The sequence below is a fragment of the Lactuca sativa genome, chromosome 5 (assembly GCF_002870075.4).
Source record: "Lactuca sativa cultivar Salinas chromosome 5, Lsat_Salinas_v11, whole genome shotgun sequence".
NCBI lineage: Eukaryota > Viridiplantae > Streptophyta > Magnoliopsida > Asterales > Asteraceae > Lactuca > Lactuca sativa.
In genome coordinates, this window is record NC_056627.2 from 202,872,816 (window position 1) to 202,879,067 (window position 6,252).

The 6,252-nt window shown below is 34.9% G+C and overlaps 1 pseudogene; it reads left to right on the forward strand.

Moving 5' to 3' along the window:
* The first annotated feature begins 971 nt into the window (after positions 1-971).
* On the forward strand, positions 972-5,826 carry LOC111891528 (receptor like protein kinase S.2-like; annotated as a pseudogene).
* Positions 5,827-6,252: the final 426 nt, after the last annotated feature.

A 6,252-nucleotide genomic window follows, 5' to 3' on the forward strand; every position in this document is an offset into this window, starting at 1 on the left:
ATTCAACTATTTCTCGATAAATATCAATTCGGAAAATTTAAGGGTGTTTTTTAAAATTCAACAAGTTCTCGAAAAATATCGCAAGTAGATTCTATGTTTTTATGTTATTTTTTTAGTAATCCAGGTTCAATTTTCTATGTTCTTTTTTAGTAATTTAGGTTTAATTTTCCATGTTTTTTTATGTTTTTTTAGTAATTTGGGTTTAATTTTCTATATTTTTATGTTTTTTTTTTTTTTTTTTTTGGTATTTTAGGTTTAATTTTCTATGTTTTTTTAGTAATTTAGCTTTAATTTTTAATTTTTTAGGTTTATTTTTCTATGTTTTTTAATTAATGTAATATGGTTTCAATTAATGTTAAATATTTTATTATATTTTTTTATTTAATTTAATCATTAAAAAAAATTGTGGAGCTGTAACCATTTCCAATATCAAATGAGTTGGTGGTGAAGTTGCGGTGGCGCTGAGGTGGCAACGCTTTTTAGTGGTTTGGTTAACCACTCCCCTACACTAGTTATTGTGCAGATAGGAACCCCTGGTAGAAATGCAATTTGTAATATCATGTTGCACATTCCTGGAAACTGCAACAAATGCAGTGAATTTATTTTTTAATTTCCTAGAAAACGCGGTTTACAACCATCGCTATATGACTGTTATATAGGTCGGCCCTCGAATAATATTTTTAATTAAATGAAAATAAATATCTCTTCATGGGAAGAAATATCAATGTTTGTTTGACCACAAAGAAGATATAAGAATTCCCTTTCACGCAGGGGCGGAGCTTCAACGTTTGCTTCGGGGGGTCGGAAATATAATATGTTAAAAAATTGTTAAACATCGGGGGACACAACCAAAATTTTATATTTTTGAACCAAAAATGTATAAAATAAAAGTATGAGGGCTGTTTATAACTAAAAAAAATCAGGAGGGCCGCAGCCCCCTTGCCCTTATAAAGCTCCCCCAATGCTTTCACGCTGTGAAGCTCCTGCAAATAATTGTCTTAGATGATATATTAAAAAATTTGCAACCAGAATCTAGTGATAACTCACATTCGTAATTATGTTTACCGGTCATGAGCTTGAGTCCTCCTCAACCTTAGAATGGCGACAACCATGTCGCCGGCTTACCTTTCCAGAGATTCAGCAAGCAACCCAAAACTTCGATGAGTCATTGGTGATCGGCCGTGGTGGGTTTGGAAAAGTTTACAGAGGAACCATCATTAGTGACGTAATGCTTTTGATTGTTGCCATCAAGAGGTTAGATTCAACTTCAAACCAAGGCGAAGTAGAGTTTTGGGCAGAAGTTGAGACGCTTTCTAAGTTAAGGCACTGTCACTTGGTGTCTTTGATTGGTTATTGCACTGATGGGACTGAAAGAATCCTTGTTTATGATTATATGCCCCATGGAACCCTTGAAGATCATCTCCACAAACTTCAAACTCCTCTACCTTGGATGCTGCGACTCAATATATGCATAGGGGCAGCTCGTGGGTTAAATTATCTTCACACGGGTACAGGAATTAAGCATGGAGTTATACACCGTGATGTGAAAAGCTCAAATATATTGTTACATAAAACATGGGCAGCTAAGATTTCTGACTTTGGATTGTCCAAGATAGGTCCAACAAATCAGCAGTTCACACACGTCAGTACTATTGTGAAGGGTACATTTGGATATCTAGATCCAGATTACTTCTCAACTGGTAGGTTGACAAGAAAATCCGATGTGTATGCGTTTGGTGTAGTAATGTTTGAAGTACTTTGTGGGAAACGAGCAGTGGATGAAAGTCTTGATGAGGATCACTGGGGTTTAGCAAGATGGGCTCAAGAATCAATGAAAGAAGGAAGGTTAAAGCAAATTGTTGATCCTAATATAAGGGAGAGAATATCGACTAAATGTTTAAAGGAGTTCTCAAGGCTTGCAGAACGGTGTTTAAATAGCCATCCAAAGCAACGTCCTACAATGGCTGAGGTTATGGTCCGACTCGAATCTATACTTGTTTTACAGGAGAAAACCAGTAATACATTGCACCCAGCAAGCATGACCATATTCGGTAGAAAGATGCCAATGTTTCTCTTCCAGTCACATGGGGAAAACCAGGGTATGATTCTTTTTTCATCATTAACATATTCTTTGTGTTTTGTTCTCGACCCTTGTTTCCTTACACATATATGATTGCTTCCTCTGCTTTTATTCCTGTAAACTAGACCACTAGACTTCTTGCCAGTTACATACCTTTCACATATTTCCTAAACAACATGGGGATATAAATTGGCAGCATTGCAGATAAAGCTAGGCGTTTGAGTGACCTTTTACCAATTAATCATCGAACTGTTTCTTTTTAAGAAGGAGAACTATCAGCTAAGAAACCTCAAAGGATAGGACTACTAAATCCAGTTATTAAATCCCACCAAACCAGGTCTTCATTAGACTAAGTCATTATTACTTAAACTTGTGCATAAAGAACCTGGACTTACCCATTCAAACCCATACCCGTGATCCAGCTTAACCCATCGAGATTACCCAACAGAGATTGATCGACTTTTCTTAACTTTGTTCATCTCAGTAGACTTGGAATGGAATCTTTTCATTTTTTTATGAGTAACTTATCAACGGTGTTAGGGTTTAAGCACTTTAACAAAAGATTCAAACGATTGCTTATACAGAGTAGTAAATGCGAACGAAAAATATAACATAATATTTAACATAATATAACATAATATTTAACGTGGTTCACAGATGAGAGAGAGAGAGAGAGAGAGAGAGAGAGAGAGAGAGAGAGAGAGAGAGAGAGAGAGAGAGAGAGAGAGAGAGAGAGAGAGAGAGAGAGAGAGAGAGAGAGATTTTAGGAGGCTTTCTGATACACTAGGTTATACAAATTCTATAGGATATAAATACTATGAAGTGAAAACTGTCAAGGTCAAGCCCAGAAAAATAGTTACATGAAAATTACGTACTATGAAAAATTAAATTCTCATTTGCTTACATAATCCAAAAAAAAAAAATTATCTGACCTGTTCATTTCTAAGAGCTTCTTCTTAATTTATTTGAATTTGTAGCTATAAATAGAAGCTTAAGGTCCTCGGAGTCTCTCTTTGATTCTAATAAAGGTGAAAGTCAAAAAATTTACCGATTTGATTTTCTCACCATCAGCATTGCAACTGAGCACTTCTCTGAGGCTAATAAAATTTGGCAAGATCTTTCAGATTCCATGTATAAGGTATTTCCAATCAGATATATAGTGGCATATCATTCCAGTTTTCCAAAGGCTAATAAATACATTAACTTGGTTATTCTTTTCAGGGAAGACTATAGAATGTGCAAGGAATAGCAATTACACAACCTTCTTATAGCTCCAAATTTTCTCCCCAAGAATATATAAATAATGTGTTATTAATGGGAAGGCTTGAAAATTATAATTTACTTCATCTGCTTGGATATTGCTTGGAACGAACAACAATCTTCCTAGTCTATGAGTTTGCTGTTTTCACAAATATGGATCATTTTATATTTGGTAAGAATTTGCATCTGAAATTAATGTACAATATCATGCTTGGTTCAATACAGAGCAATCATAGATGTTAAACCTCATTTTTATAATATTATATAACGGGAGCGAGGTTTAAATGAATTAAATGTGACAGGTTATTTACTTGGAACATTTTGATTGATTACTAACATGCTATATATTTACATGGAACATTTTGTTATTTGTTTTTGTTTTTTAGATCCTCTTATGGAGGCTTATTTGAACTGGAATAAGCGCTATGAAGTAATTCTAGGTGTTGCTAATGCACTTAATTACCTTCACAATCCTGCTCCCATTCGGGTCATACATGCTGATGTCAGACCTCAGAACCTTCTTTTCAATGAAAGTTTGGACCACAGACTATCATATCTGGGGTCCGCAAGACATTTAGCAATCAACGAGACTGATTATGTTATTGTGGATAGAGTTGATGTCACCACGTAAGTACATATACACTCATTGAGAAATCACATTTTGAAGTAATATATCAATGCAACTTTGTTGAACCCTCCAGATGTTTTCTGTCTAGAAATTCATTGGATTTAACAAATGTCTATGGCTATCACAACTTTGAGCCACCATAGATCTTGATTTTTCAAAAATATATGCTTTACTCTATTCCATCTATGTTTTTCCCTTGGTCTTAGTAAAGTGTTAGCTAATGGCACACATGTAGATACAGTTCTTTTAACAAGGGTTGAAACCAGTAGATCAACAAACACTTTTTTTATCTATTTCTTCTTTAGATTTGTAACTGAAAACTTTTTGGATACAATCACAGAATCTTTACTGTTAAATATTAATCCAATTGTTTGGAATAAATTGATCTTGAAAGTTCCTTGTTTTTTCTGTTATGCTTTCAATTCTGGAATGTTGATAACGTATATAGATAGTTTGTGTCCATCACAGGGGATACATGGCACCGGAGTATATGATAGAAGGTTGTCTCTCAACTAAGGCGGATGTCTTTGGCTTTGGTCTCTTTATTTTAGAAAATGTTAGTGGTCAAAGAAACTACCTGCGCTTTTCCGAGACCAATGAAAACTTTGTGCACTATGTAAGTATATGATGATATATAGATTTGTAGCATGGTTAATTAATTTTGCTTGTGTTACATGGGAAATCCTTTTAACGTGACTACTAGTTATTTTCTGATAAGAAGTTTAGTGAAAGTAAGAAAATGAACCGTAACAATCTATTTAGGGCATCAACAATGCATTGAACACTATAGAGTTCAATGGAGTACCACATATATCATCATCCAGTATTTCATACAACTCTATTCATTTTTATCCCACAATGCGTTAAACTCTACAAGTTCAATGGAACATATTAAAAAAAATATTTATTTAAAGATTTAAATACTTTCCTTTTTCCCATAGAAGAGTTCAATGACCATTGAACTCCAAATCCATTAAATGCCAAGGTGACATTTCACAATGGTGGAGTTGTATTCATTGAATGACAACTAGGAATGACACCTCATTCAACTCTTCCATTAAACTCTCCATTGTGGATGCTCTTAGTATTTTGGTATTCATCATATTTTGTTATATGGTGGGAGAAAATTTGAAGATGTGATTATGCATGGATTTTATTATTAACTTGAGGTGAGGAATGGAGGAAACCCAATGAGAATTTTTTATCAAAACGTCTCTTTCTTTCCTTTTTGATGTAAGTATATACATGTTGAATTGTTGTAGGCATGGGCAAATTGGTTGGAAGGGACCTGTTCGAATATAACTAATCCTACAATTGATGCTGGCTCAAGTTTGATATCTAGATTCATCAACATCGGGTTGCTGTGTGTTCAAGCTAATGCAGCCGACAGACCCACAATGGATGAAGTTGTTGGCATGTTTGGCGCTCCGTTTAACACTCTCCCTCTTCCAAAAAATCCAGTGTCCTCGTGGATGATGGAAGAGGATTCAAATGATGCAAATGGTTTGTTTGATGACTATGATGACTACAATGCGGGGGCAGTTGAGGAGTTCGTATCAGAGCTAAGCCCTCGATAGTTTAATGCAAGTATTAATTATATAATAAGTGTGAGTTCGAAATAGAAGCGATTTATATAAACAAATCACATAACACACATGTTCATAAGTTTATACATGAACATGTATGTTCAAGTTGTAGGTATATATGTTCATAAATGAAGATGTGTGTTTTGTGGTTTTCTCAAATAACTTGATTCTGTTTTGAACCCACTTGTCCATCTCTTTGTTAAAACTAACACCCGAAATCTTGTCAACATTTATATCAATATATGGTGTGAGACTCATGTCATTGTCATTCATCAGTGAATAACATAATCGAATAACCGTGTTAACGAGTTAAGTTGAATCCAGTGAATCTAGTGGCTAGACATTTAGGTGCGACTTGAATAATTAATATAAGGTTGTGCTCAAATAAATTTTCATAACCGACATGATATTGAATATTTCATCATCACCAATACCCGCACTACAAGAAAACATAGCAATAGGGGAGACGCCTTAAGCAGTGACACCAAGCTTATCCGACAAGGTGTCACGGCTAAAGGGGACCACCCTATTGTCTGTAAACAACAATCAATGTGCTTTCGCATGATTCAATCCTAGCCATTTGTGTTATATATAGATCCAAAAACTTAGACTCGTTCTTGTAAAACCGTATAGTGGCGACGCCTATACCAGCCTATAGAGGCGGTGTCAGTACCTATGATCTCTTGTCGCTGGTGATG